The sequence below is a fragment of the Bombina bombina genome, chromosome 11, assembly GCF_027579735.1.
Source record: "Bombina bombina isolate aBomBom1 chromosome 11, aBomBom1.pri, whole genome shotgun sequence".
NCBI classification, from domain to species: Eukaryota; Metazoa; Chordata; class Amphibia; order Anura; family Bombinatoridae; genus Bombina; species Bombina bombina.
Genome location: NC_069509.1, coordinates 51,418,798 through 51,442,866, shown reverse-complemented (window position 1 = coordinate 51,442,866; position 24,069 = coordinate 51,418,798). Strand labels below are relative to the sequence as shown.

The window sequence follows — 24,069 nt, the reverse complement described above, 5'->3', positions numbered from 1 at the left end:
ATATACCAATGTTTACACAAAATATGTTTAATTTTATGGTGGTTACTGTTGAATTTAGTGATAAATCTTAAATTGTTAGTTTTGGGCTGTATGTTTATGGATTTATTAACACTATTGCCATTAATATTCGTAAAGCCTTCATTTTTCTTTTTAAAAAATTCCTCTCTATCTTTAATCCTAGCTTTTCTATAACCTTCTTCAATTAGGACTCTTGGGTAACCTTTCTCTAGAAATCTTGATCTTAAAGTCTCTGCCTGGTCATCATAACTATTTAAAGTAGTGCAATTTCTGCGTATCCTGGAAAACTGGTTATACGGTATATTTTTAACCCAGGCTTTGTAATGATTGCTTTTGTAGTTTAAATAGCTATTTGTATCAACTGATTTGAAATATGTTTTAGTGGTTACTCGTCCATTTGCATCCCAGCTCAATATTAGATCTAGAAATTCTATGGAGTTCTTATTAATATTTGATGTTAATTTAAGGCCCATATTGTTGTTATTTAAGGATATAATAAATTCCTTTACGGAATCTTCAGTGCCATCCCATATCAGTAACAGGTCATCAATGAAACGGCCATAGTACACCAGGCCTGCCCCCAAAGGAGACTTGTAGATATAATTCTCCTCAAATACCCCCATAAAAAGGTTCGCAAAACTGGGGGCAAACCTGGTGCCCATGGCCGTTCCCTTGATTTGTAAAAAAAACCTTTCTTGGTACACAAAATAATTGTGTTTTAGCACAAAAGAAATGGCCTCTAGTAGAAACTGTCTTTGTTTAGACGGTAGATATTGGTCTCTTTTTAAAAACTTATCTATTGCTTCTAGGCCTAGATTGTGACAGATGTTAGAATATAAAGAGGATACATCACATGTACACCAGATGAGATCTCGCCCTGCTTTTTCAATTTTGGAGATCTTCGATATAAGGTCTGGGGTATCTTTGATATAAGATTCTAGACCCATAACCGGTTTTTTTAGATAGGTGTCTACATATTCAGATAGATTGCAAGTAAGATTTCCGATACCAGAAATAATAGGTCTCCCTGGTGGACACTTTGGGTCTTTATGTATTTTCGGAAGATGGTAATAATAAGCCAAATTGGGTGACATGGGTATCAAATAATCTCTCTCTTTTTTGTTTAGAATACCTTCTGATAAGCCTTTGTCTATTAGTTTGGTGAGTTTAGCCAGATATGTTAATGTGGGATTAAAACTCAATTCCCTATAATAACAAGGATCTAACAGAATTTTATCGGCTTCTGCAATATAATCTGACATATCTTGTAGAACCACCCCTCCCCCCTTGTCCGCCTGCCTGATGACTATATCCTTATTCTTTGCCAAATTGGCTAGAGCCTTGTATTCAAATTTATTCAAATTATAATTATTTATTTCAAGGCTCATGGTTCCGAACTCTTCTAATACTAGATTTTGAAAAAGAGTAATATTGGGACATGTAGTTGGGGGATTAAAATTGGAACTGGGTGCTAGATTGGAATGTATGTAGTCATCGAATAATGATTCACAAAATTCTTCAGGTTCACAATAAACAATATCTCTAGTGGGTCTTTCAGGCATGTCATTTGTAATGATAGGCAATTGATTTGATGACTTTAATTTTTTATCACAAAAATATCTTTGTAAGTTTAACTTTCTGATAAACCTATTGAGGTCAACAAACAACTCAAACATATTATGTTTGTTGGAAGGACAAAATGAAAGTCCTCTGCTTAAAATACAGATCTCCTCATTGGTTAAGATGTGACTAGATAAATTAAAGATACCTTCTCTCATTTTCGCAAGTTTTTGTTTTTTGGTTGATTTTGCTCTACCTCTGCAGCCACGCTTGCGTAGCTTCTTTTTCTTGGGGTTGACACTGGGATGTATTCCTCTCTTATAGGTGTTCTGTCTAATTGTTTCAGGTGCATGGGTAACCTTCTCTGATTCGACTGAAAAGGATTTTGTTGTTTGTGCATCTGAAAAACCTGAGTATTTCCAGGTTCAAAAAAATCCCCCCTATTATCTAATCTATGATTATATGTATGATGAGATCTGTTCTGTGATCTATTTTGTTCCTCATAATTTCTAGGTTCTCTCATTGAATTGCCACTCTGTGGCTCTCTATATTCATAGTAAACATTAGGGGATTCAGTTCTCTTTCTATAGTTATTGGAGTAAAAATTCCCCATGTGATTTTCTGATTCCTTACTTTTATCCATGTGTTCTTTTCTATGATTATTCCCTGATTGGTAGTTATTTTGCCAATGATTTCCGTTTTTGAAATTGTAGTTCCCTTTGAAGTTAATATTTTTCTTCTTATCTTTAGGTTTTTTATAATTTACCCTATTCCAATTTGGGGAACTGACCGCTAGTTGGTCTCTCTGATTTGTCAGTATGGGATTACTCTCATTATTGGGCTCTGTTGTAACGTTTATATTATCTGTTGGTAGAGTTCTATATATACATCCCTCTAGGTAATCTTTTTCATCTCTTGCTAATTTTTTAATTTTTATTTTAATTAATTTTTTCTGGAATGCATCAGATTTTTCTGTGACTTCCTTGATTTTAGCATTATACTCTGGATGTTGTTCGTATTTGTTTAATAATGATTGTAATTTCTCTATCTCAATTTCAATATTATTTAAAAGAGTGCTCCTGAATTCTATTAAAAGATCTATCAATTTAAGTGAACAATTTGTAAGTTGTTCTTGCCATTTAATCGTTAGTTCATTATCTTGTGTGAATGAGCATACTTTGGATAACCTTAATCCTCTCGGTATATGACCTTTTGCTTTATATTTTTTTAAAGTATCAATATCCCACCAGTGTCTGTGTTCACATTTTAAAGCTTCTTCAAGTTTATGTAGAAGCTGTGAAAAAGTGAGTTCCTCGTCATCCCTAGATAATTCCTCAAGTGGAGTGTCTAGATTACTAAGTGTGTGTCGAAAATTTACTCTTTGTTCCTTGCTTTGCATTGTAATGCAACTTTCTAAACAAGGAAGAAAAAAAGAGAGTGTATTTGTGTTGTGTAGAAAAACAACAATGTGTTAGCTGTGATATATAAGGTAATCTAAAATTTTGCCTTGTATATCCAATACAACTATTAGATATATTCTATTCCAAGTGAAATACAACTATAACGTATATAGTGATACTGTGTATAACATATAAAATCTCTATGGTCGCTCTCTAACAAAAGCCAGCAATCATCAAATGAAAATTAATATAAATAAAATTAGAGGCGCTCTTAATTACTAGCAGTGTTCCACCAGTACTAATGTGCAAAGTGCTGAAAAAACTGTCATAAAAACAGTTGTAAATATTGTCAATGATACAACTAGAACAATAATAAAGAACAACCTACAAATAGAATTAAAACTTGTTAGGTTAAAAGTATCTTCATATAATATAGTATAGTATGCTATAATGAATAAAGCTATCTCTTTAACAATGTGTAATATGATAGTCCACACTCTCAGAGGTATTTAGTCTCCAGGCCGCAATCTCATTCCAGAAAGGTGTTGGCAATCACAGGTTCTGTTCAAAAAAGAGAAAAGAGAGAAGAGGCGCCAAATGGTGTGTATCGTTTTGAATTCAGTAGGCCTTGCCCCCAAATAAAGACTACTTACAAAATTTCCAGCACTTGAGAAGTGCCACAAATGCCTTCTGAACTGTTAGCAGCCGTCCAGCTAGCTGAGATGTATCAAAACTGCGTCTATACTGTGCTGTTTAAGACAAAACAAACAAAAATGCCACAATAGTGTGTATCAGTGTGATCATTTGATATAGCGCAACAAATGAAATGTACTCACAAGATGTAAGGCACTTGAGAAGTGCCACAAAAGCCTCCTGGACACTTTTCAGCTGTCCAGCTCACTGATAGCATCGATCCCAGGTTCACTTGTTCGGCTTACACATGGGCTCCAATCCAGCATACTTAGATCTCCCTGCAGCTTAATGTTCAGATAAGTGCAAGTATGGCTGCCAATATTGGATATATAAAGTTGCTAGAAATAGCCGTGCTACTTGTACTGATTAGTAAAAAATGTATATTTATTTAAAAACAAAGTTACACTACGCGTTTCTCGGTTACTTGGACCGCTTCCTCAGGTGTATTTTCAGATACAAAGTAGCAAAATTTTATAGCCCCATGTCGGCGTCTATCCCGACCCAGGGCGCATGCGTGAGTAACTAAAAAAACCCTAGCCAATCAGTGCCTAAGTTCGATTTGTCTCCGATGTGATAGGTTCTCACTAGGGGGCTTGCTTGATGACGTGCCCAATCTCCTCTGTGTGATGTATATTATCAGCACATATGTTGGTTGTCAACTGACATGTTAACAAATCGTAAGTCTTGTACTCCCATATAGTAATGTTTCACCTATTATTGGCACCAATTCACTAGATTTAGTTAGTCATGCATTTACATATAGTAATTGGTATAAAAAGAAATAAAAATAAAAATAAAAACATACTCAAAATACAAATATGTCCAAACATCTATAAGAATTATCCGAATTTAAAACCGCTATGATCAGACAAATAACCATATACTAGACTGGTGATAAAAATTAATAAAAATTAATAATATAACATAGCATATGGATTATTCTAAAGTATAAAACATGAATCAAATAATATATACCGATGAAATTATAACATGGCTGTTGCTAACATTGACATATACTGCAACTAATAATATAGGTCTTGTATATTAATTGAAAGCGGCCATGTCTATATTTTCGTTTAAGCCATGGGGTTGGAGCGTCTTAAGCTTCCAAATCCAAAATGTCTCTCTCTGTCTTAGATAAGTTAACCTATTTCTCCCCCATTTGGGGGCAATCTGTTCTAATGGAAAAATATTGAAAAGATCAGTTTGTCCGTCGTGACAGTTTTTACTGTGTCTTGGAACACTGTGGTTGGCCACCCCATTCTTAATATTTCTATTATGTTCCCCCCATCTCTTCTTTAGGGGTCTTGAGGACCTACCAATGTACTGGATTCCACATTGACATTCAAGGAGATATACCACATAACTTGAATCACAAGTGAATCTAGAATTAATTTCAAACTCTTCCTTCGTTGAGGCAGATTGAAATTTAATCCTATTGCCTGAAGTATATTTGCAAAGACCACAGTTCGGTCGATTACATCTGTAAAAACCCCTTTTGCCCATTGGCCAACTATTTGTGGTGATTCTTGTGTTGCTCCCTTTAATATATTTCTTCATTACCACCTTGCTTGGTGCTAATTTATTTTTTAATGTTGGAGCTCTCTTGAAAGTGCAGATAGGGAACTCTTCTAAAATGTTTTTAAGAATGGAAAAGCCCAAAACTAACAATTTAAGATTTATCACTAAATTCAACAGTAACCACCATAAAATTAAACATATTTTGTGTAAACATTGGTATATTTTAAGAAATGACTGCATTCTTAAAAACATTTTAGAAGAGTTCCCTATCTGCACTTTCAAGAGAGCTCCAACATTAAAAAATAAATTAGCACCAAGCAAGGTGGTAATGAAGAAATATATTAAAGGGAGCAACACAAGAATCACCACAAATAGTTGGCCAATGGGCAAAAGGGGTTTTTACAGATGTAATCGACCGAACTGTGGTCTTTGCAAATATACTTCAGGCAATAGGATTAAATTTCAATCTGCCTCAACGAAGGAAGAGTTTGAAATTAATTCTAGATTCACTTGTGATTCAAGTTATGTGGTATATCTCCTTGAATGTCAATGTGGAATCCAGTACATTGGTAGGTCCTCAAGACCCCTAAAGAAGAGATGGGGGGAACATAATAGAAATATTAAGAATGGGGTGGCCAACCACAGTGTTCCAAGACACAGTAAAAACTGTCACGACGGACAAACTGATCTTTTCAATATTTTTCCATTAGAACAGATTGCCCCCAAATGGGGGAGAAATAGGTTAACTTATCTAAGACAGAGAGAGACATTTTGGATTTGGAAGCTTAAGACGCTCCAACCCCATGGCTTAAACGAAAATATAGACATGGCCGCTTTCAATTAATATACAAGACCTATATTATTAGTTGCAGTATATGTCAATGTTAGCAACAGCCATGTTATAATTTCATCGGTATATATTATTTGATTCATGTTTTATACTTTAGAATAATCCATATGCTATGTTATATTATTAATTTTTATTAATTTTTATCACCAGTCTAGTATATGGTTATTTGTCTGATCATAGCGGTTTTAAATTCGGATAATTCTTATAGATGTTTGGACATATTTGTATTTTGAGTATGTTTTTATTTTTATTTTTATTTCTTTTTATACCAATTACTATATGTAAATGCATGACTAACTAAATCTAGTGAATTGGTGCCAATAATAGGTGAAACATTACTATATGGGAGTACAAGACTTACGATTTGTTAACATGTCAGTTGACAACCAACATATGTGCTGATAATATACATCACACAGAGGAGATTGGGCACGTCATCAAGCAAGCCCCCTAGTGAGAACCTATCACATCGGAGACAAATCGAACTTAGGCACTGATTGGCTAGGGTTTTTTTTAGTTACTCACGCATGCGCCCTGGGTCGGGATAGACGCCGACATGGGGCTATAAAATTTTGCTACTTTGTATCTGAAAATACACCTGAGGAAGCGGTCCAAGTAACCGAGAAACGCGTAGTGTAACTTTGTTTTTAAATAAATATACATTTTTTACTAATCAGTACAAGTAGCACGGCTATTTCTAGCAACTTTATATATCCAATATTGGCAGCCATACTTGCACTTATCTGAACATTAAGCTGCAGGGAGATCTAAGTATGCTGGATTGGAGCCCATGTGTAAGCCGAACAAGTGAACCTGGGATCGATGCTATCAGTGAGCTGGACAGCTGAAAAGTGTCCAGGAGGCTTTTGTGGCACTTCTCAAGTGCCTTACATCTTGTGAGTACATTTCATTTGTTGCGCTATATCAAATGATCACACTGATACACACTATTGTGGCATTTTTGTTTGTTTTGTCTTAAACAGCACAGTATAGACGCAGTTTTGATACATCTCAGCTAGCTGGACGGCTGCTAACAGTTCAGAAGGCATTTGTGGCACTTCTCAAGTGCTGGAAATTTTGTAAGTAGTCTTTATTTGGGGGCAAGGCCTACTGAATTCAAAACGATACACACCATTTGGCGCCTCTTCTCTCTTTTCTCTTTTTTGAACAGAACCTGTGATTGCCAACACCTTTCTGGAATGAGATTGCGGCCTGGAGACTAAATACCTCTGAGAGTGTGGACTATCATATTACACATTGTTAAAGAGATAGCTTTATTCATTATAGCATACTATACTATATTATATGAAGATACTTTTAACCTAACAAGTTTTAATTCTATTTGTAGGTTGTTCTTTATTATTGTTCTAGTTGTATCATTGACAATATTTACAACTGTTTTTATGACAGTTTTTTCAGCACTTTGCACATTAGTACTGGTGGAACACTGCTAGTAATTAAGAGCGCCTCTAATTTTATTTATATTAATTTTCATTTGATGATTGCTGGCTTTTGTTAGAGAGCGACCATAGAGATTTTATATGTTATACACAGTATCACTATATACGTTATAGTTGTATTTCACTTGGAATAGAATATATCTAATAGTTGTATTGGATATACAAGGCAAAATTTTAGATTACCTTATATATCACAGCTAACACATTGTTGTTTTTCTACACAACACAAATACACTCTCTTTTTTTCTTCCTTGTTTAGAAAGTTGCATTACAATGCAAAGCAAGGAACAAAGAGTAAATTTTCGACACACACTTAGTAATCTAGACACTCCACTTGAGGAATTATCTAGGGATGACGAGGAACTCACTTTTTCACAGCTTCTACATAAACTTGAAGAAGCTTTAAAATGTGAACACAGACACTGGTGGGATATTGATACTTTAAAAAAATATAAAGCAAAAGGTCATATACCGAGAGGATTAAGGTTATCCAAAGTATGCTCATTCACACAAGATAATGAACTAACGATTAAATGGCAAGAACAACTTACAAATTGTTCACTTAAATTGATAGATCTTTTAATAGAATTCAGGAGCACTCTTTTAAATAATATTGAAATTGAGATAGAGAAATTACAATCATTATTAAACAAATACGAACAACATCCAGAGTATAATGCTAAAATCAAGGAAGTCACAGAAAAATCTGATGCATTCCAGAAAAAATTAATTAAAATAAAAATTAAAAAATTAGCAAGAGATGAAAAAGATTACCTAGAGGGATGTATATATAGAACTCTACCAACAGATAATATAAACGTTACAACAGAGCCCAATAATGAGAGTAATCCCATACTGACAAATCAGAGAGACCAACTAGCGGTCAGTTCCCCAAATTGGAATAGGGTAAATTATAAAAAACCTAAAGATAAGAAGAAAAATATTAACTTCAAAGGGAACTACAATTTCAAAAACGGAAATCATTGGCAAAATAACTACCAATCAGGGAATAATCATAGAAAAGAACACATGGATAAAAGTAAGGAATCAGAAAATCACATGGGGAATTTTTACTCCAATAACTATAGAAAGAGAACTGAATCCCCTAATGTTTACTATGAATATAGAGAGCCACAGAGTGGCAATTCAATGAGAGAACCTAGAAATTATGAGGAACAAAATAGATCACAGAACAGATCTCATCATACATATAATCATAGATTAGATAATAGGGGGGATTTTTTTGAACCTGGAAATACTCAGGTTTTTCAGATGCACAAACAACAAAATCCTTTTCAGTCGAATCAGAGAAGGTTACCCATGCACCTGAAACAATTAGACAGAACACCTATAAGAGAGGAATACATCCCAGTGTCAACCCCAAGAAAAAGAAGCTACGCAAGCGTGGCTGCAGAGGTAGAGCAAAATCAACCAAAAAACAAAAACTTGCGAAAATGAGAGAAGGTATCTTTAATTTATCTAGTCACATCTTAACCAATGAGGAGATCTGTATTTTAAGCAGAGGACTTTCATTTTGTCCTTCCAACAAACATAATATGTTTGAGTTGTTTGTTGACCTCAATAGGTTTATCAGAAAGTTAAACTTACAAAGATATTTTTGTGATAAAAAATTAAAGTCATCAAATCAATTGCCTATCATTACAAATGACATGCCTGAAAGACCCACTAGAGATATTGTTTATTGTGAACCTGAAGAATTTTGTGAATCATTATTCGATGACTACATACATTCCAATCTAGCACCCAGTTCCAATTTTAATCCCCCAACTACATGTCCCAATATTACTCTTTTTCAAAATCTAGTATTAGAAGAGTTCGGAACCATGAGCCTTGAAATAAATAATTATAATTTGAATAAATTTGAATACAAGGCTCTAGCCAATTTGGCAAAGAATAAGGATATAGTCATCAGGCAGGCGGACAAGGGGGGAGGGGTGGTTCTACAAGATATGTCAGATTATATTGCAGAAGCCGATAAAATTCTGTTAGATCCTTGTTATTATAGGGAATTGAGTTTTAATCCCACATTAACATATCTGGCTAAACTCACCAAACTAATAGACAAAGGCTTATCAGAAGGTATTCTAAACAAAAAAGAGAGAGATTATTTGATACCCATGTCACCCAATTTGGCTTATTATTACCATCTTCCGAAAATACATAAAGACCCAAAGTGTCCACCAGGGAGACCTATTATTTCTGGTATCGGAAATCTTACTTGCAATCTATCTGAATATGTAGACACCTATCTAAAAAAACCGGTTATGGGTCTAGAATCTTATATCAAAGATACCCCAGACCTTATATCGAAGATCTCCAAAATTGAAAAAGCAGGGCGAGATCTCATCTGGTGTACATGTGATGTATCCTCTTTATATTCTAACATCTGTCACAATCTAGGCCTAGAAGCAATAGATAAGTTTTTAAAAAGAGACCAATATCTACCGTCTAAACAAAGACAGTTTCTACTAGAGGCCATTTCTTTTGTGCTAAAACACAATTATTTTGTGTACCAAGAAAGGTTTTTTTTACAAATCAAGGGAACGGCCATGGGCACCAGGTTTGCCCCCAGTTTTGCGAACCTTTTTATGGGGGTATTTGAGGAGAATTATATCTACAAGTCTCCTTTGGGGGCAGGCCTGGTGTACTATGGCCGTTTCATTGATGACCTGTTACTGATATGGGATGGCACTGAAGATTCCGTAAAGGAATTTATTATATCCTTAAATAACAACAATATGGGCCTTAAATTAACATCAAATATTAATAAGAACTCCATAGAATTTCTAGATCTAATATTGAGCTGGGATGCAAATGGACGAGTAACCACTAAAACATATTTCAAATCAGTTGATACAAATAGCTATTTAAACTACAAAAGCAATCATTACAAAGCCTGGGTTAAAAATATACCGTATAACCAGTTTTCCAGGATACGCAGAAATTGCACTACTTTAAATAGTTATGATGACCAGGCAGAGACTTTAAGATCAAGATTTCTAGAGAAAGGTTACCCAAGAGTCCTAATTGAAGAAGGTTATAGAAAAGCTAGGATTAAAGATAGAGAGGAATTTTTTAAAAAGAAAAATGAAGGCTTTACGAATATTAATGGCAATAGTGTTAATAAATCCATAAACATACAGCCCAAAACTAACAATTTAAGATTTATCACTAAATTCAACAGTAACCACCATAAAATTAAACATATTTTGTGTAAACATTGGTATATTTTAAGAAATGACTGCATTCTTAAAAACATTTTAGAAGAGTTCCCTATCTGCACTTTCAAGAGAGCTCCAACATTAAAAAATAAATTAGCACCAAGCAAGGTGGTAATGAAGAAATATATTAAAGGGAGCAACACAAGAATCACCACAAATAGTTGGCCAATGGGCAAAAGGGGTTTTTACAGATGTAATCGACCGAACTGTGGTCTTTGCAAATATACTTCAGGCAATAGGATTAAATTTCAATCTGCCTCAACGAAGGAAGAGTTTGAAATTAATTCTAGATTCACTTGTGATTCAAGTTATGTGGTATATCTCCTTGAATGTCAATGTGGAATCCAGTACATTGGTAGGTCCTCAAGACCCCTAAAGAAGAGATGGGGGGAACATAATAGAAATATTAAGAATGGGGTGGCCAACCACAGTGTTCCAAGACACAGTAAAAACTGTCACGACGGACAAACTGATCTTTTCAATATTTTTCCATTAGAACAGATTGCCCCCAAATGGGGGAGAAATAGGTTAACTTATCTAAGACAGAGAGAGACATTTTGGATTTGGAAGCTTAAGACGCTCCAACCCCATGGCTTAAACGAAAATATAGACATGGCCGCTTTCAATTAATATACAAGACCTATATTATTAGTTGCAGTATATGTCAATGTTAGCAACAGCCATGTTATAATTTCATCGGTATATATTATTTGATTCATGTTTTATACTTTAGAATAATCCATATGCTATGTTATATTATTAATTTTTATTAATTTTTATCACCAGTCTAGTATATGGTTATTTGTCTGATCATAGCGGTTTTAAATTCGGATAATTCTTATAGATGTTTGGACATATTTGTATTTTGAGTATGTTTTTATTTTTATTTTTATTTCTTTTTATACCAATTACTATATGTAAATGCATGACTAACTAAATCTAGTGAATTGGTGCCAATAATAGGTGAAACATTACTATATGGGAGTACAAGACTTACGATTTGTTAACATGTCAGTTGACAACCAACATATGTGCTGATAATATACATCACACAGAGGAGATTGGGCACGTCATCAAGCAAGCCCCCTAGTGAGAACCTATCACATCGGAGACAAATCGAACTTAGGCACTGATTGGCTAGGGTTTTTTTAGTTACTCACGCATGCGCCCTGGGTCGGGATAGACGCCGACATGGGGCTATAAAATTTTGCTACTTTGTATCTGAAAATACACCTGAGGAAGCGTAAGTAACCGAGAAACGCGTAGTGTAACTTTGTTTTTAAATAATTATATATTTTTTACTAATCAGTACAAGTAGCACGGCTATTTCTAGCAACTTTATATATCCAATATTGGCAGCCATACTTGCACTTATCTGAACATTAAGCTGCAGGGAGATCTAAGTATGCTGGATTGGAGCCCATGTGTAAGCCGAACAAGTGAACCTGGGATCGATGCTATCAGTGAGCTGGACAGCTGAAAAGTGTCCAGGAGGCTTTTGTGGCACTTCTCAAGTGCCTTACATCTTGTGAGTACATTTCATTTGTTGCGCTATATCAAATGATCACACTGATACACACTATTGTGGCATTTTTGTTTGTTTTGTCTTAAACAGCACAGTATAGACGCAGTTTTGATACATCTCAGCTAGCTGGACGGCTGCTAACAGTTCAGAAGGCATTTGTGGCACTTCTCAAGTTATGGAAATTTTGTAAGTAGTCTTTATTTGGGGGCAAGGCCTACTGAATTCAAAACGATACACACCATTTGGCGCCTCTTCTCTCTTTTCTCTTTTTTGAACAGAACCTGAAATTAACAAATGCGTTGGCATATACCTCACCATTGATAAAAGAAACATACAATACATGGGAACTAATATTAGCCAGAAACACCAATTTAACATCTAGACCAGGGACGTACACTCATAGGAGGCAGGGGAGGCAGTGCCTACCCTGCCATATGTGGCCAAAGCTTAATTAAATTTTAATTAAAACAAAAAAAAAGTTAAAAAAAAATATTTTCCCCCCATGTATTGCTATGGAGAGGCAGGTACAGGAACGCTTCTCTCCATTGCAGTACATGGGTCAAAGGAAAAGCTGTGCTGCAGCGCCACCTGTGTTCTGTCAATATATTAGCAGCAAAAATTGGGACCAATAGGAGGCACCCCTCTTGATGCCTCCTAGCAAGTGAAGGATATATAGATTAATCAGAAGGAGGATGCAGTGAGCAGAGTCATGTGACAAAATTGGAAGCTGAGGTAACCTAAGAACAGATGACACCAAGCAGAAGAGTAAAGTAGTATTCTACATCTCTTGTGTTCAAATTGTGTTCAGATACAGCTCATTAACAGTGGGGGGACAGTAAGTGAGCATAACCCAATACTGACAGGAAGTCAAAGGGTCAATTCAAATTTAAATCCATCATTTAAAACCCAGAGTTTGAAGTTAAGTGTGCAGTGTCCACATTATTTAAATTAAAGTTTTTGACATTGAATATTGGTAAGCCTCCCTTTTTCATGGTTATTTGATTTAATTAGGTACAAACTCCATATATGTTATGTCTGTTCAGCCAGAGGATGCAGTATCTATTTTTATTTTTCTCTGTGTCTCCATTTATTTAAAGACTGCTGTTAACTTGTAATTCACAAATCAATTGAAAGCTGTTGCATTGTGTTTTTAATATGTGCTGCTTTTATACAAGTTTATATTAATAAAAAGGAGATAATGAATCATTTAAAAAATATATGTAATTATTGCAGTTGTTAAATGTTTTTACAAACAATGCCACTGTAAAGTAACAGGTTAAACACATAGTCAAAGGGAGACATTTAAAATTAAACTTTAATGATTGAGGTAGAGCATGCTATTTTAATAGACTTTTCTAGTTATTTATATTTTGAGAATTAGCACTGTTACTGGCCCCATGTCAGCAAATCAAATTAGTTTTTGAAAGGAACATGAAAGTTATAATTACATTTCCATCATTCAAATAGAAATTGCACAAAAAAAATAAATACATTTTCTATTTTACTTTTATTATTATGTACTTCATTCTTTTGGTATCCTTTGGTGTCCTTTGTTGAAGAGCATACCTAAGTGGGATGTGCACGTGCATTTCTTGAACACCATATTGCAGCAGCTGTGTTGCATTTCTTGAACACCATATTGCAGCAGCTGTGTTGGCAGTATTGATAACTTATCCTTTGTGTAAAACTTGTATGGTAAATTATTTCTATTTTTACAATACAGTAGTGAGTAGAGAAGAGATTGTGTATCATTCTAATTGCTTAGTAACTGGCACTGTGCCACAGAATTGTGCGAGTGTTTATGTGAGCAGAGTGTGTGTGGGTGTCAGTGAGCAGAGTATGTGTGCTTTATTCTCCAGGTAATCAATACATTTCCGATGAGCTGGTGCTTTAGTGCAGTGTTTCTCAACAATGGTCCTCAAGTACCCCCAACAGGCCAGGTTTTCATTATAGCTGAATCAGTGCACAGGTGAAGTAATCAGCTGATCAGTAACTCAGTGGTTACTAACTTGCTCTCACCCATCACCTGATTATGTCACCTGTGCACTGGTTCATAGTAACATAGTAGATAAGGTTGAAAAAAGACTGAAGTCCATCGAGTTCAACCTATACAAATCTAAAATACTTACAAAAAGCTCCAGTTAAGCTTAAATAACCCCATTAAAATGTGACCCATTTAATACTAGCAATCATATCCATGAATTTTGTTTATATACATTTAAACCTGCCATGTTGGGGGTACTTGTGGCCCTCTGTACATGTGTTTCTCCGGCGTATCATATCTAGTACCTCACCAGCCTCTGACCTCACTGCACGTCACTGGTCTAGACCCTCCACTTTAACATCACTCATAGAAAATGGGCAATTTTCTTTAGACCCCAATGCCATACAAGAAACACCAGATAAGTTTATACGAGACATCACAATATATATGATCGCCTCGGGTGAAAAGATTCTTCCACAGTCAGCACTCATTGAAAAGGGACTCACATGTTTCAAAAGTTGGTTCACCTACCACCGAACGCATCACTATATCTCTCAACATGTACACAGCAGGAACATGGTCAGATCACTGACAAATTATGAAACTTACTCACTCTTTCATCAATCTACAAAATCCTAACCACTAATCCCCCTGGGTAACATACCTTCATATCTAGAGAGATGGGAAGATGACCTAGGAATAATTATTCTGCCCCAGACAAGTGTCTCCATTTTCCAAAAATTAACAAAGTCCATAATAGAAATCAACCTAAAACTCTTACACAGATGGTACCTGACCCCTAAGAAACTCCATCACCTCTACCATAACAAATCTGACCAATGCTGGAGGTATGGGCATAGCAGCAGTAACATGGCCCACATGTGGTGGTTGTGCTGCAATTCGATCCAAAACTTTTGGAGACTGGCCATTGCAGAAATTGAAACAATACTAGACACCTCCTTTCACCTTGACCCTTTGATATGGCTACTAAACAAACCCCCTAGGATTAAACACAAACCTCATGTTAAACTATTTTATATCATGACAAACAGTATCAAATATTTAATAGCTAAAAACTGGAATAGTAAGGAGGCCCCAAACCTAAACATGTGGACACTTCGAGTTTCCGAATTCCTAGAATTAGAGGAATATAGTTATATGAAAAACGCCAAAATGGATGTCTATGCTGACATACTAGATACTTGGGAAAAATATCTTAAAAGAAAAGCCCCCAAGCCTGTGGATTTGACACAAACCTCATAACAAACAATAATAACCAACCTTATGGTTGAGACAACGCAAAGGCAAAGCATACTGAACAGAAGTGATGACATCACAATTCCGAGACTGCATCCTGTCTCCCATGGATGATGCACACTAGTCTGGCCATAAAAGGAAGTGTAGGAATTGAGCAGCATCCCCCACAATGCACCATAGTCAGGAAGAGAGGTGAGTAAAATGGCTGCCAGCAGCACATGGCAAACACAACAGGGAAAAAACCCTGACAGTTACAAAGCAATGTTAACCACGAAAAACGAATATGCATGCATGCGGGTGGATCGAACCAAAACAGCGACCTAGTAGGACAACAAAGTCCTACAACTTAAACACATTTAGCTTTCAACGAGTAGCTAGGAAGCAGCCTCTTCTTGTTCTTTCTTTCTCCTTTCTCTTCTCTTACTTTCTTTAACATTTTTAAAAAGGCATTATCTGATTTCCAACAACATAAGTTATATGTTTTCCTCCTAAACATCTCTTTTTTATTATTACCTTGTAAAACCAACTGACAAAATATTTTGTATTTCGGGGAGCTGCGTCTCCCACACTGTACTTTCTTCGAATTTCTAAATAAAGTCAGTTACTTTAAAAAAAAAAAAAAAAAAATTATTTCATGATTCAGATAGAACATGCAATTTTAAACATCTTTCTAATTTATTTCTATTATCAATTTTTATTTGTTCTTTTGATATATTTTGTTGAAAGCAGGGACATATGCTTAGGAGCCGATCCATTTCTGGAGCCACAATATGGCAGCAGTTTTGAAAGACTGTTATCCATTTGTACGAGCACTATATGGCAGCACTATTTCCTGCCATATAGTGCTTCAGATGCTACCTAGGTATCTCTTCAACACAGAATATCATTGGAACAAAGCAAATTTGATAATAGCATTAATTTGGAAACTTTTTTTAAAAAGGTGTGTTCTGTCTACATCAGGGCCGGATTGGGTTGCCGGGATACCGCTCTACTCCAATAGCACTGTGGAGCGGGTGGGAGGGAGGAGGACATCACTGAGCCTGTGCACACGCGACACAGAGGGAGCCAAGCTGGAGGCCATGTGGACCGGAACATAGGGAGCAGCAGGCCACAGGCACACAGCGCGGAGCGCAAGTAAGTAGCAGCAGCACAGGCACAGCTGTACTGGTTATAATGGTGCCCACGATCAAGTAAGTAGCAAGTGCCTGTTAGTGCCTATTGCCCAGAACTCTACCCAGAGCAGGTTGGGGAGGGGAGTAGAAACATCCACAGCACAGGCAATAACAATGAGTATGATGTCTAGTTGAATATACATTTGCCTGATGTCTTGAACATAGCAATAAATAAAGTAGTTGAGTGCTTCAGTGTACAAAAAATACCTAAAGGGCTGCTGCACTGCCTTTAGATATTTTCTTTACACTGAAGCACTCAACTACGTTATTTATTGCAAGCAAGGCACTTTGTATATTCATCTTAAACACCATATAAATTATTATTGCCTCTGAATGACTTGTATGCATGTATGTATGTATATATGTATATATATATATATATATATATATATATATATATATATACTGCGCTCTCACCTCACTACCTGTCCCCTTGACCCTATCCCATCATAGCTACTCCCCTCCCTCTCTTCTATCCTTACCCCCATACTCACACACATTTTCAACCTCTCCCTCAGCACCGGTATATTTCCCTCATCTCTGAAACATGCACTGGTCACACTTATCCTCAAAAAACCTTCCCTTGCTCCAACCTCCCCATCCAACTACCGCCCTATTTCCTTCTTGCCTCAAAGCTTCTCGAAAAGCTAATATATATGCACGCCTATCCCATTTCCTTACACTAAACTCCCTCCTTGACCAACTGCAATCTGGATTTTGTCCCCATCACTCCACAGAGACAGCAATCATTAAGGTTACCACGATCTACTTACAGCAAAATCAAAAGACCACTTCTCTCTGCTTATCCTCCTTGATCTGTCCACAGCCTTGATACTGTTGACCACCCTCTTTTGCTCCAAACCCTCTATCCTTCGGCATTTGTGACAAAGCCCTCTTGTGGTTCTCTTGCTACCTGTCAAAACATACCTTACAGGGACACTGAACCCTATTTTTTTCATTCGTGATTCAGATAGAGCAGCAATTTTAAGCAACTTTCTAATTTACTTCTATAATCAAAATTTCTTCATTCTCTTGGTCTCTTTATTTGAAATGCAAGAATGTAAGTTTAGATGCCGGCACATTTTTGGTGAACAACCTGGGTTGTTCTTGCTGATTGGTGGATAAATTCATCCACCAATAAAAAAGTGCTGTCCACAGTGCTGAACCAAAAATAAAGCTTAGATGCCTTCTTTTTCAAATAAAGATAGCAAGAGAATTAAGAAAAAATGATAATAGGAGTAACAGAAAGTTGCTTAAAATTGCATGCTCTATCTGAATCACGAAAGAAAAAATTTGGGTTTAGTGTCCCTTTAAGTGTAGCCTTCTCTGGGTCCTCCTCGGTCCCCTTCTCTTCTCAATCTACACGTCATCATTAGGTTCCCTAATTAAGTCCCACGGTTTCCAATATCATTTGTATGCCTACGACACCCAAATCTACTTCTCTGCACCAGACCTTTCTCCTTCCTTGCTAACCCGTGTCACTAACTGTCTTTCTCACATTTCTTCCTGGATGTCCTCTCACTACCTCAAGCTAAATCTCTCCAAAACTGAGCTCCTTATTTTCCCTCCTTCTTCCAAAATCTCCACCCCAATCTCTCTATAACTGTTGAGAACTCCATCATTACCCCTACCCCCCATGCCCGATGTCTTGGGGTCACATTTGACTCAGATCTTTCTTTCCCTCCTCACATTCAGTCCTTGGGTAAAGCCTGCCGCTTCCACCTTAAAAACATCTCTAAAATTAGACATTTCCTTACACAAGACACAACTAAGATTTTAATCCACTCTCTCATCCTCTCCCGCCTCAATTACCTCTCTGGTCTCCCCAGCTGCCGCTTAGCTTCTGTACAATCGATAATGAATGTCTCTGCCAGGCTCATCTTCCTTACACGTCGCTCTTCATCTCCTGCACCTCTCTGCCAATCTCTTCACTGGCTTCCTCTTGCCTCTAGGATCAAACACAAAATTCTCACTCTGACATACAAAGCCCTCAACTGCACTGCTCCCCCCTATATCTCAGACCTTGTCTCCAGATACTCTCCCTCCCGTCCCCTTCGCTCTGCTCATGACCTCCTACTCTCCTCCTCTCTTGTTACCTTGTCACCCTCCTGTTTATAGGACTTCTCCAGACTGGCTCCCATCTTGTGGAACTCTCTGCCTCGCTCCACAAGACTCTCCCCTAGTTTTGAAAGCTTCAAGCGCTCCCTAAAGACTCTACAGTTCAGGGATGCATGCAACCTACACTAACCTTTCCTAATACCAGTTCCTCTCCTTCATTGCTATCCCCAGTGCCCCCTTAGCATGTGAGCCTAAGAGCCCAGCTGTTTGTAGATCACCTTCTTAAGAGCTGACTACAACAGTGCGACTCTCTGCAGGGCCCTCTACCCATTTGATCCCTAAAAATGTTTTGTTGTACTCCGCATTTGTTTATAGCGCTGCGGAATCTGTTGGCGCTCTACAAATAACCGATAATATATATATATATATATACAATATATTTATTTGGATGTATTATATATATGGATATGTGTGTGTATATACAGTATATATACAGGTAGCCCTCAGTTTACGCCAGGGTTAGGTTCCAGAAGTAATGGTTGTAAATCAAAACCATTGTAAATTGAAACCCAGTTTATAATGTAAGTCAATCGGAAGTGAGGGAGATAGGTTCCAGGCCCCTCTCAAAAAATTGTCATAAGTAACACCTAATAGATTATTTTTAAAGCTTTGAAATGAAGACTTTAAATGCTAAACAGAATTATTAACCTAATAAAATAATCACACAACGCAGAATATATGATTAAACTAGGTTAAATTAACAAAAACATTTGCTAAACAGCATTATAAACCTAATAAAATAATCACACAACACAGACTTCACTTGCATTTTTCTGCAAATAGTTCTTTCTATGCATTCCAATCTGGACTGATTTATAGACAGGAAGATCTGGACTGATTTATAGACAGGAAGATCTTGTTCCTTTGAAATCTGCTCTATAGCTCAGGTCTCGTTAAACTGATTAATTTCAGCTTGTTTGGCTTTGCTGCAACACAAGCAGACAGCTCCACCTACTGGCTATTTTAATAAATGCACTGCTTCTCAATGCTTTTTAGCAGTCACATGACTGGAAAAAAAGGTTGTTATTCTGAAACGGTGTAAATTGAACCGTTGTAAAATGAGGGCCACCTGTATATATGTGTGTGTGTGTGTGTGTATATATATATATATATATATATATATATATATATATATATGTGTGTGTGTGTGTGTATATATATATATATGTGTGTGTGTATATATATATATATATATATATATATGTGTGTATATATATATATATATATATATATATATATGTGTGTGTGTATATGTGTCCCAGTCCAGCCCTGGTCTAAATCAAACATTTTTGGGTTTCATATCCCTTTAAGAAATGTTTATGTTGCTATGTAGTGTTCTTTATGGGAAACAGACACCTAGATTACGAGTTTTGCGTTAGAGGCTGTGCGGTGCTAACGAGCAGTTTATGCTCACCGCTCACTTACAGACAGCGCTGGTATTACAGGTTTTTACAAACCAGACAAGAAGTGAGCGTTGAGCAAAATTTTGCTCATTACCGCACTCCAATACCAGCGCTGCTACATTAGCGGTGAGCTGGTGTAACGCGCTCGTGCACGATTTCCCCATAGGAATCAACGGGGAGAGCCGGCTGAAAAAAAGTCTAACACCTGCAAAAAAGCAGCATAAAGCTCCTTAACGCAGCCCCATTGATTCCTATGGGGAAATACATTTTATGTCTACATCTAACACCCTAACATGAACCCCGAGTCTAAACAACCCTAATCTTATACTTATGAACCCCTAATCTGCTGCCCTCAACATCGCCGAACCCTACATTATATTTATCAACCCCTACTCTGCCGCCCCAATGTCGCCGCCACCTACCTACACTTATTAACCCCTAATCTGCCTCCCCCAACATCGCCACCACTATAATAAACATATTAACCCCTAAACCGCCGCACTCCTGCCTCGCAAACATTAGTTAAATATTATTAACCCCTAATCTACCGGCTCTAACATCGCCGACACCTATCTACATTTATTAACCCCTAATCTGCCGCCCCCAACGTCGCCGCCACTATACTAAATGTAATAACCCCTAAACCTAAGTCTAACCCTAACCCTAACACCCCCTAACTTAAATATAATTAAAAGAAATCTAAATAAAAATTCCTATCATTAACTAAATAATTCCTATTTAAAACTAAATACTTGCCTATAAAATAAACCCTAAGCTAGCTACAATATAACTAATAGTTACATTGTAGCTAGTTTAGGATTTATTTTTATTTTACAGTCAAGTTTGTATTTATTTTAACTAGGTAGAATGGTTATTAAATAGTTTTTAACTATTGAATAACTACCTAGCTAAAATAAATATAAAGTTACCTGTAAAATAAAACCTAACCTAAGTTACAATTACTCCTAACACTACACTATAATTAAATTATTTCCCTAAATTAAATACAATTAAATAAAATTAGCTAAAGTACTAAAAACTCCACTAAATTACAGAAAATAATAAACAAATTACAAGATTTTTAAACTAATTACACCTAATCTAATCCCCCTAACAAAATAAAAAAAGCCCCCCCAAAATAAAAAAAAAGCCCTACCCTACACTAAATTACAAATAGCCCTTTAAAGGGCCTTTTGCGGGGCATTGCCCCAAAGTAATCAGCTCTTTTACCTGTAAAAAAAATTACAAATCCCCCCCAACATTAAAACCCACCACCCACACAACCAACCCTACTCTAAAACCCACCCAATACCCCCTTAAAAAAACCTAACACTAACCCCTTGAAGATCACCTTACCGGGAGAAGTCTTCATCCAACCAGGCCGAAGTCCTCAACGAAGCCGGGAGAAGTCTTCATCCCTGCTGGGCGAAGTGGTCCTCCAGACGGGCAGAAGTCTTCATCCAGATGGCATCTTCTATCTTCATCCATCCGGCACGGAGCGGGTCCATCTTCAAGACATCCGACGTGGAGCATCCTCTTCATCCGACGGCTAAGACTGAATGAAGGTACCTTTAAAGTACGTCATCCAAGATGGCATCCCTTCAATTCCGATTGGCTGATAGAATTCTATCAGCCAATCGGAATTAAGGTAGAAAAAGTCCTATTGGCTGATGCAATCAGCCAATAGGATTGAGCTGGCATTCTATTGGCTGATTGGAACAGCCAATAGAATGCCAGCTCAATCCTATTGGTTGGCTGATTGCATCAGCCAATAGGATTGAACTTCAATCCTATTGGCTGATTGCATCAGCCAATAGGATTTTTTCTACCTTAATTCCGTAGGGCTATTTGTAATTTAGTGTAGGGTAGGGCTTTTTTTTATTTTGGGGGGGCTTTTTTATTTTTTTAGGGGGATTAGATTAGGTGTAATTAGTTTAAAAATCTTGTAATTTGTTTATTATTTTCTGTAATGTAGTATTTGTTTTTTTTTTGTACTTTAGTTAATTTTATTTAATTGTATGTAATTTAGGGAAATAATTTAATTATAGTGTAGTGTTAGGTGTAATTGTAACTTAGGTTAGGTTTTATTTTACAGGTAACTTTGTATTTATTTTAGCTAGGTAGTTATTAAATAGTTAATAACTATTTAATAACTAATTCTACCAAAAAAATAAATAAATACAAACCTGCCTGTAAAATAAAAATAAATCCTAAGATAGCTACAATGTAACTATTAGTTATATTGTAGCTATCTTAGGGTTTATTTTATAGGTAAGTATTTAGTTTTAAATAGTAATTATTTAGTTAACGATAGGAATTTTTATTTAGATTTCTTTTAATTATATTTAAGTTAGGGGGTGTTAGGGTTAGACTTAAGTTTAGGGGTTAATACATTTAGTATAGTGGCAGCGACGTTGGGGGCGGCAGATTAGGGGTTAATAAATGTAGGTAGGTGTCGGCAATGTTAGGGACGGCAGATTAGGGGTTAATAATATTTAACTAATGTTTGCGAGGCTGGAGTGCGGCGGTTTAGGGGTTAATATGTTTATTATAGTGGCGGCGATGTCCGGTTCGGCAGATTAGAGGTTAAAATTTTTATTTTAGTGTATGCGATGTGGGAGGGCCTCGGTTTAGGGGTTAATAGGTAGTTTATGGGTGTTGGTGTACTTTTTAGCACTTTAGTTAAGAGTTTTATGCTACGGCGTTGTAGTGTAAAACTCTTAACTACTGACTTTAAAATGCGGTACCAGTCTTGACAGGAGAGGGTGTACTGCTCACTTTTTGGCAGACTCGTAATACCGACGCTATGCAAGTCCCATTGAAAAAAGAGGATACGCAATTTACGTAAGTGGATTTGCGGTATTTCCAAGTCTGGCCAAAAAAGTGAGCGGTACACCTGTACCTGCAAGACTCGTAATACCAGTGGGCGTTAAAAAGCGTTAGGACCTCTTAACGCTGCTTTTTAAACCTAACGCACAACTCGTAATCTAGCCGAGAGACTCTTACATTACAAGATTTTGTGTGATTTTTCTCTAATGTCTGTGAGCTTGTGAATATCAGGCCCTAAGTATTGGGCTTTGGTATACAGACAAATATAAAGAAGCATGTGTGTGTACAGAAAGTGATAAAATAAGGAGATTTGATATCCCTGCAAGTTTAAACCATTTTAATGGGTTGTGGTTCCAAACAACAAAATCAGCTATTTCAAATAATAAAAAAAATAAGCAATTTCTCATACATGTTTATACTCAGTATAACAAGTCATTGTTTAAACCAAAACAGTTTAATTTAGAATTTCATGTCTCTCCAGTCAAAAATCAAATTTGCCAGGATTTTTTTTTATTAATCTGTGCTATTTATATATCAGCAACTAAGCTTTGATTGTTGAGCTATAACTGTAGTATAGATTTTAAAGAAGAAAAAAATAATAATTCTAATGTCTTTAAATTTAAAAAAACACAACATGGGCACTTCAGGGAATGTTTCAGAGGATAATTACAGATTTGGGCACACACTCTCATAAAAGACATTTTTTTCTAGTTCTGATTTTTCGTTTGAATCCGTTGATTGAAGTACTATTAATCATGTATTTATTCTGGAACTACACCACAATCGTAGAACATTTATCTTTCAGCATTCAACATTGAATTTTCCATTCCGTCTTTTAAGATGTAATTTAAGCTTTGCTCAATTTGAACAATGTCTATCAACTTATCATTTTTTTTTTATTTAAAGCCTGTGACAGCTGTATGGATTTTTATTTTCTTCCTTTCTTAGAAATGTCTTGCCATCTAACACATTCTTTGCAAATTTTTGGTCTTATGAAAATTAAACTTTCATGGTTCAGATAGAGCACGCAATTTTAA

General features: G+C 36.2%; 1 protein-coding gene across 1 annotated transcript in view; it reads left to right on the top strand.

The window, feature by feature from the left end:
* The window catches only part of LOC128641659 (glucagon receptor-like), a 148,200-nt gene that overhangs the window by 80,204 nt on the left and 43,927 nt on the right, over positions 1–24,069 (top strand). The gene's annotated exons all lie outside the window — the stretch shown is intronic.